We start from the raw sequence: 13406 nt of genomic DNA on the forward strand, positions 1-13406 counted from the left end.
GGGCTTTTCAGCCGGATCCACATGCCTTAAGGGCTGATTCTGAGGACAGAGTGCTATTTAGGACATCTGCCATTCTATGAGTCTGCTGTGTATCCCGCTTCCCATGATGGATCATTCTCTCCCTTTTTTTTATTCTATCAGCTAGTATTTTCAGACACTAGTCTTGTTTATGTGGTCCCTTTGACTCTTAGTCATATCAATATGATCAATTGTGAACAGAAATTGATCACTTGGACTAGTGAGATGGCATTGGTACATGCCACCTTGATGGGATTGAATTGGAATCCCCTGGTATGATTCTAACTCTACCGTTTGGGGCAAGTCAGCTTGTGTGTGTCCCAAATTGTACATCTCCTCCCTCTCTTATTCCCACACTTTTTTTTAACAGGGATCACTTTTCAGTTAAGTTTCAACACTTAAGAATAACCGTGTATTAATTACAGAATTCAACCAATAATATTAAGTAGAACAAACAAAAAAAATACTAGGAGGGATAAAGTATTAATTTGTTCATCAACAGTCAGGGCAAGGGCTGATCAAGTCACCATTTCTCATGGTGTCCATTTCACTTCAACAGGTTTCCTTTTTGGTGCTCAGTTAGTTGTCACCAATCATGGAGAACATATGATATTTGTCCCTTTGGGATTGGCTTATTTCACTCAACATAATGTTTTCCAGATTCCTCCATTTTGTTGCAAATGACCGGATTTCATTGTTTTTGACTGCTGTATAGTATTCTAAAGAGTACATATCCCATAATTTCTTTATCCAGTCTACCGTTGATGGGCATTTAGGTTGATTCCAGGTCTTAGCTATTGTGAATTGAGCTGCAATAAACATTAAGGTGCAGACTGCTTTTCTGTTTGCCAATTTAATTTCCTTTGGGTAAATTCCTAGGAGTGGGATGGATGAGTTGAAGGGTAGGGTTATATTCAGGTATCTGAAGAATCTCCAGACTGACTTCCATAGTTGTCTACTCCACTTCTGATCTAGCTCCCTGTTAATGCTCTTGAGAAAGCAGAAGATGGCCCAAGTGCTTACCCCCATCAGCAGATGGAAGATTGATCTCTCTATTTTCCCTCCCTATAAGCCACCTCTCAATAAACAAATAAATAAAAATAAAATCTTTTAAAATGATTAATAAAATTGAGAAAACGTTAACCAGACTGATGAGAGGGGAGAAGATTTAAATTACCAAAATTACTAAAATCATGAATGAAAAGGACAAGACTACTATCCTTATAGAAATAAGGTTTGTAAGGAACACTAAAGACAACTGTTTGTTGACAAAGTACTTACATAAAATGAAAAAAGCTACAATGATGCAAACTATAAAAAAAGGACTCAAGAAGAGAAGAAAAATCTAAATAGGCTTATAACAAGTACAGCCTGAATTGATTTTGAAAGTACTTACAAAGAAAATTCCAAGCAAATGACTTCACTAGTGAATTCAAATATTTATAATTTTTATTTATTTATGTTGTTTATTTGAAAGAGACATAAAGACAGGCAGAAAGAGAGAACTCCCCTCCACTGATCTGCTATCCAAATACTTGCAATGGCTAGGATTGGGCCAGGCTGAAGCTTTGTAAGGGACCCAACTACTTGAACCTTCATCTGCTGTTTCTCAGGGTGACCAACAGTATGAAGAGAGAATTGGGAGTAGAGCCAGGACTTGATCCCAGGCACTTCAATAAGATATAGGCATCCCAACAGATGTCTTAATGGCTTACTCCCATGCAGATAAAGAACGTATGTCAGTTCTTCACAACATTACTCCCAAACAACAGAGAACACTTCCTACCCATTCAATGAGGTCAGTATTACCTTGGTTCCAAAAACCAGATAAATACGTCATAAGGAATGAAAAATTGGGGGCCGGCACTTTGGTGTAGCAGGTAAAGCCACCGCCTACAGTGCCAGCTTCCCATATGGGTGCTGTTTGAGTCCCAGTTGCTCCACTAACAATCCAGATCTCTGCTATGGCCTGGGAAAGCAGTAGAATTTGGCTCAAGTCCTTGGGCCCCTGCACCCATGTGGGATACCCGGAAGAAGCTCCTGGCTCCTGGCTTTGGATTGGTGCAGCTCCGACAGTTATGGCCAACTGGGGAGTGAACCAGCAGATGCAAGACCCCTCTGCTTCTCCTTCTCTCTGTGTGTAACTCTTTCAAATAAATAAATAAATCTTTTAAAAAATGAAAGCTTTTTACCAATACCTCTTACACCCAAAACTCTCAACAAAATATGATTACATAGTAATTTATTTAATGCTATTATTATATAGCAAAAAATCATTAGGATGGCTATCATCAAAGTGTTGGTGAGGACATAGAGACATTACATCCTCATACATGATTGGTAGGACTATAAAATGAAATCAGGTGCTTTGGAAAATTAGTAGGGAGTTCTCCAAAATTTAGACACAGAATTATGATAGGATCCAGAAGCTTTAATACTATTTGCATAGCCAAATGAAAGGAAAATATATATCCATGCAAAACTTGCATATGATGTTTATAACAATATTAATAATAGCTAAAAGCTTGAAACTTACACAAATGTCTCTAAGCTGACAATGAATAAATAAAATATTGTCTATCTATAAAGTCCAATATTCTAACTAATAAAAGATGAAATGTACATCATTGGCCGGCACCGCGGCTCACTAGGCTAATCCTCCGCCTTGTGGCGCCGGCACACCGGGTTCTAGTCCCGGTCGGGGTGCCGGATTCTGTCCCGGTTACCCCTCTTCCAGGCAAGCTCTCTGCTGTGGCCAGGGAGTGCAGTGGAGGATGGCCCAAGTCCTTGGGCCCTGCACCCCATGGGAGACCAGGATAAGTACCTGGCTCCTGCCATTGGATCAGCGTGGTACGCTGGCCGTGGCGGCCATTGGAGGGTGAACCAACGGCAAAGGAAGACCTTTCTCTCTGCTTCTCTCTCTCTCACTGTCCACTCTGCCTGTCAAAAAAATAAAAAAAGAAGAAGAAAAAAAAGATTTAAAAAAAATGTACATCATTATACAAGATGAATGATCCTTGAAAACATTGTGCTAAGTGAATTAAATCAATAAAAAGAACCACATATTATATTATTCCATGTATACACAATGTCTAGAAAGGAAAATCAATAAAGTATATAAGTGACTATCTATAATTGGGTAATAGGAAGTTGGGGGTATTGACTAAGAGATGCCAGGCTTCTTTTTGGGGAAATGAAATGTTCTAATAGTGTGGTGATCATTCTCCAACTATGTGAATGTATTAATAACTACTAAATTAATAGTTCAGTTCAAATGAGTAAATTGTGTGGAATGTACAACATATCTCAACAAAGTTATTTTTTAAAAACCGACCTTTAGATTAAAATAATGCCAGTCCAAATCCCAACACCCCAAGGATTTTTTTTTAGAAATCAACAAGTTGATTCTAAGACCTGTGTGAAATAGCAAAAAGAGGAGGGAGTTGTGTACTGCAGAATAAGCTGCTGCTTGGGATACCCACATCTCTTGTTGGAGTGCATGGTTTGAGTTCAAGCTATGCCACTTCCAATCTGGCCCTGTGATACTACACCTAGGAAGCAGTGGATGATGACCCAAGTACTTGGGTTCTTGCCATCCATGTGGGATGTCTGGATGGAGTTCCTGGCTCCTGGCTCTGACATGACCTAGCCATAGCTGTTGTGGACATTTGGGGAGTGAACCTCTACATTGAAGATTCATTCTCTCTCTCTGTCTCTCTCTCTCTCTCTCTCTCCATTTTTAAATAAATATATAACTCTTTCTGAAAAGGAAAATGATTAAAATAACCAAAACTATGCTCTTTTTGAAGAAAAAGAATAAAGGGTACTGATCACACTACCTGATTTCCAGGCCCATTTTAAGGGTACAGAAATCAGGACAGGTTGGTATTGTCAGGAGAACACTCACACAGATCCATAGAACAGAATACAGCTCCCAGAATAGACCCTCACTTCAATGGGTTCATTAATTTGACAAATGTGCAAAGTATGTTGACAGATAAAACAGAGGCTTTTTAAAAAAAATGGTACTGAAAAAATCGCTTATCCCTGTGAAATAAACAAACTTTGACCTGTACTTCACATTGCATACAAAATTTCTAAATAGATAGTTCTCCAAAGAAGAAATGCAAATGGCAAACAAAGATACTCAACATCACTAGAATTTAGGGAAACAAATTAAAACCACAATGATATACCACCAAATATCTATTAGAATGATTTTTTAAAATGACAATAGCAGGGGCCAGCATTGTGGCATAGATGGTAAAGCCACTACCTGTGGTGCCATCATCCCATATGGGCACCAGTTCATGTCCCGGCTGTTCCTCTTATAATCCAGCTCTCTGCTATGGCCTGGGAAAGCAGTAGAAGATGGCCCAAATGCTTGGGCCCTTGTACCCACGTGGGAGACCTGGAAGAAGCTCCTGGTGGCCACCTGGGGAGTGAACCAGCAGATGGAAGACTTCTCTCCCCGTCTCTCTCTCTCTCTTTCTCTCTCTCTCTCCCTCTCCCTCTCTCTCTCTCTCTCATCTGTAACCATACCTCTCAAATAAATAAATCTCTAAAAAAAATCAAAAACTAAAATGACAATATCAGTTGTAGCAATGACACAGAACAAATGGAAATCTTGTACTCCTATGTTGTCAGTGGAAATCCAGGATGGTACAATCATGTGTAAGATTCTTGCTAAATTAAACATAACCTAACTCTATATTACCCAGAAATCTCATTTATAGATATTATTTATAGATATTAAAAAAGAGAAATGAAAATATTGTCATATAAAGACCTGGGATATAAATGTTTCTAAAGGCTTTATTAGCAATCACCACAACTAAAAGCAACCAAAAAGCCCTTCAACTAAGAAATGAGTAAGCAAAGTAGAATACATCCACATGATAGAAAAAGCTACTTAAAAGAAAGATGCCACTGATATATGCAACATCATGGATGACTCTCAAATGCATTATACCAAGTGAAGGAATCTACACACGAAAGGCTACATGTTGTATGACTTCATCTTTCAGGATATTCTTGGAAAGAAATTCATGGGAATTCATGAGAGGAAAATGGACCAGTGGTTGTCAGGGGCTGGAGAAAGTGATGAAATTGACTACAAGAAACATGGGGAACATGGAAGAGGGAGCTGACAAAGACAGTCAATATCCTGATTAAAAGTTGTAAATTTTACTGTATGTAAAGTTTAGTTTAAGGTATAAAAAAGGAAATTAAGCCATTAGGATATTTATGGGCTATAAAATTTTTCATAAATATTATATTTTCAAAGTTTGCACAATTCAATGACAGTTGATTTTGTGTAATAAAAGTATTCATGATACAACTCAGATTCACATTCTAAGTTTCAGCTCTGAAGGATTTTATTCTGTGATCATGAGCTAAGACCATCTCAATGAGCTGTGGGAGTTTTCACAACACAGACAGACTGTTCAGGCAGAGGAACTTGGAGGAACTGGACCAGAGCAATGATCTATTCCAACAGAGCTGAACATACATGTGCTAGTGAAAAAGCAGCTCACTTTTTTTCTAATTTTCTTTGATGTCTGTGGATTTAAAGAGATGCAACTTTGTGTCTCGTTGCCCCTTAACATTTCAAACATTAGTTCCAATGGTAAAATCAACACAGTAACTAAATAAATGCATGCAATACAAAAGTGTTTCCTTTCACATGATTACAGTTCATCTACAGATGGAGAAACTCTGAGGATACAACCTCTGCGCTGAAAACGTCAAGAGGTAAAAATAATATAGAAGGTTATGTGGATATGCTTCTAGTTCCGGTATTAAGATAAAAATACTGTCATTTTCAGTAAGGCAAGAAAATGTCACATTTTTAAATTTTGTATTTTAGACCAAAAATAATAGAACTTTCATGAAGAAAAATAAATTTTACATCTCTATATTTTCTATTCAAATAATTGTTTAGTACTTTCATCTGAGTAAATCATAAATTAGAATGTCATCAGTGGAAGAGATCTTCATTAAATTACCCTTGTTCTTTATATATGAGGAATCTGAGATTCAGAAAAATAAAACAGTTGGCAGAGATTACAGTTAATGCCATAATTAAGACTAAAATCTAAGTTGCTAAGTTCTCTGAAAATTTTAAATTATAGTTTAGAGATATTCAAGATGGCTGAATAGAGTATAGGCACACTAACTTAAGCTGCTCTGGGAAGTGAAAAGAACAAAGGAGGGGCTGGTGCTATGGTGCAGTAGGTTAAAGCCCCAGCCTACAATGCCGGCATCCCATAAGGGCACCGGTTCGAGTCCCAGCTGTTCCTCTTCTGGTCCAGCTCTCTGCTGTGCCTGGAAAGCAATAGAAGATGGCCCAAGTCCTTGGGCCCCTGTACTCACGTGGGAGACCTGGAGGAAGCTCCTGGCTCTTGGCTTCGGATCAGCTCAGCTCTGGCTGTTGCAGCCAACTGGGGAGTGAACCAGAGGAATGGAAGACCTCTCTCTTTCTGGCTCTACCTCTCTCTGTAACTCTGTTTTTCAAATAAAGAAAATAATTCTTAAAAAAAAAAAAAAAAAAAAGGAAGGATTACATTTCCAGGGGATCTGACTGATTGAAATTTTCAACAGAAAAAAAAAAAAAAAAAACACAATGAAAACCTCATGGGACCAGAGGAGAAAGAGACACTGCTGCAGCAGCCTCATAGCGCAGACAGCTTCTGGCAGCCATCTTACCACTCCAAGGCAGGAAGAAATGGCAGCATGCCCTGCCACTGTCAGTTTTAGCTGAGAGAAAATTCCACACAACCCACTGACTTTTACGTTAGCCTGTAGAGCTGATTGGGGTCTGAGCAACCTCCAGGCTTGGAACAGGGAAGCTGCCTCGATTCCTTCCCCAACCTGAAACCCACAGAGCACCATATTCGGCAGCAGAAAGCAGTTCAGGCTGCCTCTGTTCTCTTACCAGCATCATAATCAGAGTCAGGGCAACATGTGGGGCAAAGAACAGATCCCCTGCTTCCGGTAAATGTGGGGGTTTGGGGGCATTAGCCCCAGAGCTATGCTCACACAGTCTATGGAGCAAGGGGGATTCATCTTAGCATCTGGGGACTAACACCAGAAGCAGCTCATAAAAGTCCTCTCCCACCTGGGGAGATGTAGGTAATGACTCCACTACACCTTGCAACACAAAGACCATAACAATTCATTCTAAACTTCTCTGTGCTACTGGAATCTACCTGGTGGACCTCTAGGGAAGAACCTACCTGCATTCCACCTCCCTGGACTCATATCCTGTTGACCAAAACCTCCTGTGTACCTTGCAGTCACCCTGTAGGACTGGAACATGGTCCAGTTCATATCTCCTAGCACTAGCCCTAGCCCTAGCACTAGCCCTAGCCCTAGCCCTAGCCCTAGGAGTATTTGTATTATAAACCCCAGCACCAGTTGAACTCTCCTACCAGGACATGAGGAAGGGCCCATGCACATCACACAGTCCTAGAGCCACAGCAGCTGGTGCTACAAAGCCTGCCATCACTTAGGCTTGCCAGTATGACAAGAAGGGCAGCCACCCTTTTCTCCTTGAGCACCAAGAGCAAGGTCTTGACTATCAGTTTCACCAGGGAGACTGACACTGAACTCTGTGGACCAAAGACTTGCACCCAAGGAAACCCTGTTTACCTCAAAGCTACGCTTCTATACCTACAAACTGCAGCAGACTATTGCACTATGTTACTTATAGGCAGAGCTGACATTGATTAAGACAAAAGAAATCACTCAGAGACTACACTCCTGGGCTCACCTAGAACCAAAGCCAATTCAACAACCAAATGATGTTCTGCATACCAGCTAAACCATAAACTCTTTCACAATAAAACCTACTCCATAAAGAAGGGACATATACACAAGATGGGCAGACGTCAACCTAGGGACACAGGAGACATGAAGAAGCCAGGTAGCTCAGTGCCTCCAGGAGAAAATAATGCTCCTCCAGAATTCAGTCCTAAACTGAAGGAAATCTGTGAAGTGACAGAGATAGAATTCAAAATAATTATTCTAAGGAAACTCAATGAGATTCAAGAGAATATAAATAGAGAGATTAAAGAAATGAAGAACAAAAAACTATATGATCATCCCAATAGACACAGAGACAGCATTTGATAAGATACATCACCCCTTCATTATAAAAACACTCCACAAATTAGGTTTAGAAGGAACATTCCTCAAAATTATAAAGGCTTTAAATCACAAACCAACAGCCAGTGTCATACTAAATGGGGAAAAACTTAAAGCAAAAATCTGGAACAAGACAAGGAGGTCTGTTTTTACCACTCTTATTCACTACAGCACTAGAAGGTTTGGCAAGAGCAATTAGAGAAGAGAAAAAAAAGAGCATCAAAATTGGAAAAGAGGAAGTCAAATTATCCATGTTTGTAGATGACATGATGTTGTACATGGAAAAACCTAATACTCCACCAAAAGGCTGTTAGAATTGATAAACCAATTCAGTACAGCTGCAGGTTACAAAATAAACACACAAAAAATAGTAGCTTTTTGTATATTAATGATGAACCCAAACTATCAGTGGCATTCTTTACAGAATGAGAAAAAACAATCCTGAAATTCATATGGAATCAGAAAAGACCCCAAATAGCAAAAGCAACTCTAAACAAGAAAAAACAAGCCGGAGGTATCACAATCCCTGATTTCAAAGCATACTACCAAACTATAGTAATTAAAACAGTTTTGTACTGGCATAAAAATCAATAGATCAATGGAACAGAATACAAAGTCCAGAAATTAATTAACATATGTACAACCAACTGATTTTTGAGAAAAGTGCTCAAACCAGACAGTGGAGTAAGGATAATCTCTTCAACAAATGGTGCTGGCAAACTGGATGTATATATGTAGAATAAAATTAGATCCATACCTCTTGCCATATACAAAAGTCAATTCAAGATGAATCAAAACCTAAATTTAAGAACTGAGACTATGAAGCTGCTGGAAGAAAACGTAGGAGAAACATTTTAAGACACTGGTCTAGGACACAACTTTTTGGACAAGACCCCCAGTATACAGGCAACAAAAGCAAAACTAAACAAATGGAACCATACCAACTGCAGAAGGTTTTGCACAACAAAGGAAATGATCAATAGAGTGAAGAGACATCCAATGGCAAAAAATATTTGCAAACCACCTGACAAATGATTTAATATAACAAAAATAAAAAACAATAAAAAAAAAACTCCAACAACAAAATAGCAGCCAATCCAGTTGAGAATGGGCAACAGACTTCAACTGACAGTTCTCAAAAGAAAACATAAAAATGGCCAACAAATATATGAAAAAATGCTCAACATCACTAGCCATTAGGGAAATGTAAATCAAAATATCACCTCACCCTTGTCAGAATGGCTAAAATCCAAAACACAGAAAATAACAAATGCTGGCAAGGATGTGGACAAAGGGGACTCTTACACACTGTTGGTTTGAAGTAAATTAGTACAGCCACTGTGGAAAACAGTATGGAGGTTTTTTAAAAAACTCAAAATAGACTTGCCATATGATCCAGCAATCCCACTATTGGGTATACACCCAGAAGACTTGAAAACTATGTATCAAAGAGATACCTGCACCACCATGTTTATAACAGTACTATTCACAATAGCCAAAATTTGGAACCAACAAAGTGTCTATCATTAGATGAATGGATAAAGAAAATGTGGTATATACACACAAAGGAATATTGTTAATATTATTCAGCTATTAAAAAAGAATGAAAATCTACCATTTGCAGCAAAATGAACAAAACTGGAGGACATGATGTTGAGCAAAATAAGCCAGAACCAGAAATACAAAGACTATATGCTGTCTCTCACGTGTGGGAGCTAAAATATAAAAACCAAAAAAGAAAGAAAAAAGAAATGTCTCTGTGTATCAGTAATGCTGAAAATATACTTTTGAAAATCATTGTTTTATACCTTTGTCAAGCCAATGGTTAAGCATGTTATATTGCTATAGTAGTGATAATGTAATGATAGTTTTAATGATCTATGATTTACTGTAAAATTTATTGTATAAGGGAGAAATGCCATTTTTCCATTCAGTTATTATTTAGAGTTGTTACCTATATTCCCAATAAACTAGTGTGCTTTTTCTTTTTACTCATTAAACATCTTATTTGGTGGAGTATTAAGCCTTTTTACTGTAATGTAATTTTAAAATATGCTAGCTGAAAAACTAAAAAAAAAAATAGAAAGGAAGGGATAAAAAGAGAGGGGGGAGAGAGGGGAAAGGAGGGATAAAGGGAGTATCCTTACATTCTCAGAATTGTATCTACAAAGTACATCAAATTTGTTAAAAACTAATTAAAAATAAATTAAATTTTTTAAGTAAAGCAAAAACAAAAAAAGACGCCCTTTCTAAGATGATACCTGGAAGCTAAGATAATATATGTTCTAGGACAACAATGTTAATCCATTTGAACTGTTGTTTGAGATGCATCTTGCAAAACTTCACTCTGAAAAGGCACTGCATTGAGAGATCTTCCACTTCATTGCTGATGGCTTGGCAGCCAGACCCAAAGAGCATTACCTTGAAGAGTTATGTCTTCAAGGGTCATTTACACACCTGGCGTTTGGTTTGTGGTCATTATTTTGTGCTGGACTAATTTTCTTTTACCTATTTTCCTCTATCTTTTTATACATTCTTTTTCTTAGTTTTACGTATTCTGCTTTTGTATATCTTGCCATAAAACAATTAATTTGGGGGGTGGGGAAGAAGGACCTGCAAGAGAGGGATTCTGTACTCAAGAAGAGTGGCCTATCTATCTTTTATGAAACACTGTTCACAATTAGAAATTCGAACACTGAAAGGTATTTTATGATAGTAAGGAATTATTGTTTATGTCTATGTGTGATATTAGTATTGAAGTTATGTTAAAATGTTCTTGTCTTTCAGGAAATCCTAGTAAGATATTACTGGATGAACTCAAATGATACAAGAACTTGCTTTAAAACAATTTTTGGAATTCTCACGCGTATGACAACATGAGTGAACCTTGAATACTTTTTGTTAAGTGAAATAAGCCTAACATAAAAGGACACACACACACACACACACACACACAAAACCCCATAGTTCAGAAAAACTAACACTACCTGCCCTTAAAGTAGAAAAGGAAGTGGACGGCTTGGAATAGGTTTACAGTCTTAAATGTATAAGTTATTTAAGCCAAAAATTTAAGGTCATGTTTACAAAATCAAGACAAAATTCCATGTAGAATACTATATATATAAAATGAAGGTTAGGAGAAACAAAGAAACAGATTACATTTGTGTTGTTCAAATTAACGTCTGTTTTTCCTTAACATCATTTCACATTCTCTTTTCAATTTTACTACAATAGCTTAAAATTCATAGCATAAGTTTAGAACACATGTCCATTCTTGAATATTACATAATCATCAGTGCAGATACCTTCAAATCAGGCACACTAATGTCCTTCTAGATGGTCCTTGGAGAATTGGAAATAGAACAAAGTAACTGAGTTTATTTCTAAATGATTCATGTAATTAAAGTTTAACATAATTGGATGTGAATTGTTATTGGAATTTCATTTCTGTATTCTTCAGCACACATGGTAGGAAACTTTTCATCATAACACATCTCTCTCTCAAGGATGTAAATGCCTTTGACATTGCTGGGTGATTCTGTCACTGAGGGAATGTGTGCCATCTGTCCCTGCTTAGCTGTGTTGAGAATGTTGATCTGACAGCACACGGTGAAACCAGAGAAGCCTGAAGGAGTCTCTCCCTTCCTTTTTTAACCTATTAATAAGTTATCTCAAGTGCTGCAAGCCCATACGAGTTTGTGAAATAAAGACAGTAGAATTATTGTCAGCATGGGAAAGATGAATTATGGGGGTTTAGAAAGAGAATGACTTGCACAGAAGCTATCTGAGTGCAGAGCCAATAATCTTTCCCAGCTGTCACATGAGAGTAAAAGGACACAGATCCTCTGTGTGGTCAGAATCTAATCGAGACCACTGAGTTAAAGCCCCGGCTGAGAGAATACTTATTAATCAGAAGAGAAGCTACACTGGTGACGGTGTTGTACGGTCAGATTTGAATACTACTGTACTTAATTTCCAATGAATGTGTAAGGAATGGTGTGCAATCATAATTCACCTTTCATGCTGATCTACTATACCCAAAACTAGGAGAGAGGTGGCCACAGATGTCAGATAATTGGCAAAGGCCAATTATCTTCTTCTGACCCACATGTCTAATTTTATAAGCAGACTTATCATCTCTATTTATATTACGTGTGTAGCTAATTAACTCTCATATTTTCCCTAAATATCCTCTCTCCCTTCTATGATCCCACTTTCTATTTATAGAATTAGCTGGCATTTTAGCTCAAAAGCCTGGAGTCATTTTAAATACCTTCCCCTTCTCTCAGCAGTTACTTGTTCATTGGTTATACTTGAAGAATATATATATATATATATTTTAAAAATATTTATTTATTTGAGAGGCAGAGTTACAGACAGAGAAAGGGAGAGACAGAGAGACAGGTCTTACATCTGCTGGTTCACTCTTCAAATAGCTGCATTGGCCGGAACTGAGCCAATGTGAAGCCAGGAGCCAGGAGCTTCTTCCAGGTCTCCCACGTGGGTGCTGGGGTCCAAGCACATGGGCCATCTTCCACTGCTTTCCCAGGCCATGGGCAGAGAGCTAGATTGGAAGAGGAACAGCTGGGACTTGAACCAGCACCCAGCCATTTGTGATACCAGTGCTACAGATGGAGGCTTAGACTACGACACCACAGAATATATTGTAGGCCCCAGAATATATCTTTAAATCATTCCCCTCTCTTTCTTTTAAATATTGCAACCACAATTCAAACCTTTCTTACTTATCACATGTTTACTCTCTAAATACTAGCAACCAGAATCCCTATCCTCAATTCTCCTCCCTCCAGTTTCATTTATGGTTCATTTTCCTTAGAATAATTCTAGTCACAATACTTCCGTGAACTAAAATATTAAGCTCTGCCAAACTATCCATTGAGAAAAGCCAGCTGCAAGTAGGCCAGCAATGTTTGTCTTTAGTAATTCTGTGATACACCTATATCCTCCCTCATGAACCCAGCCCTAAGCTCCCTTGCCTCTGTACCTTGCTTTGAAGATCCCTCTACCTGGAACACACACTCATTTTCTTTCTTTCCTTTTTTAAAGCTTTATTTGAGATGCAGAGTGACACAGAGAGAGGGAGAGACTGAGACCTTCCACCTGCAGGTTCACTTCCTAAATGGCTGCAAGGCCAGGAGCCAGAGACTCCATCCAGATCTCCCATGTGGATGCCAGGGGCCTAAATACAGGGGCCAGTTCTGCTGCTTTCCCAGAAACAT

The 13406-nt window shown here is 38.3% G+C and overlaps 1 long non-coding RNA gene across 7 annotated transcripts in view; it reads right to left on the minus strand.

Annotated features, from left to right (window-relative positions):
* LOC138848967 (uncharacterized) overlaps positions 1-13406 on the minus strand; it is a 217875-nt gene that overhangs the window by 28199 nt on the left and 176270 nt on the right. The window lies entirely within an intron of this gene.

The sequence above is a fragment of the Oryctolagus cuniculus genome, chromosome 3 (genome assembly GCF_051225735.1).
Source record: "Oryctolagus cuniculus isolate XC-2025 breed Fujian yellow rabbit chromosome 3, ASM5122573v1, whole genome shotgun sequence".
Lineage (NCBI taxonomy): Eukaryota > Metazoa > Chordata > Mammalia > Lagomorpha > Leporidae > Oryctolagus > Oryctolagus cuniculus.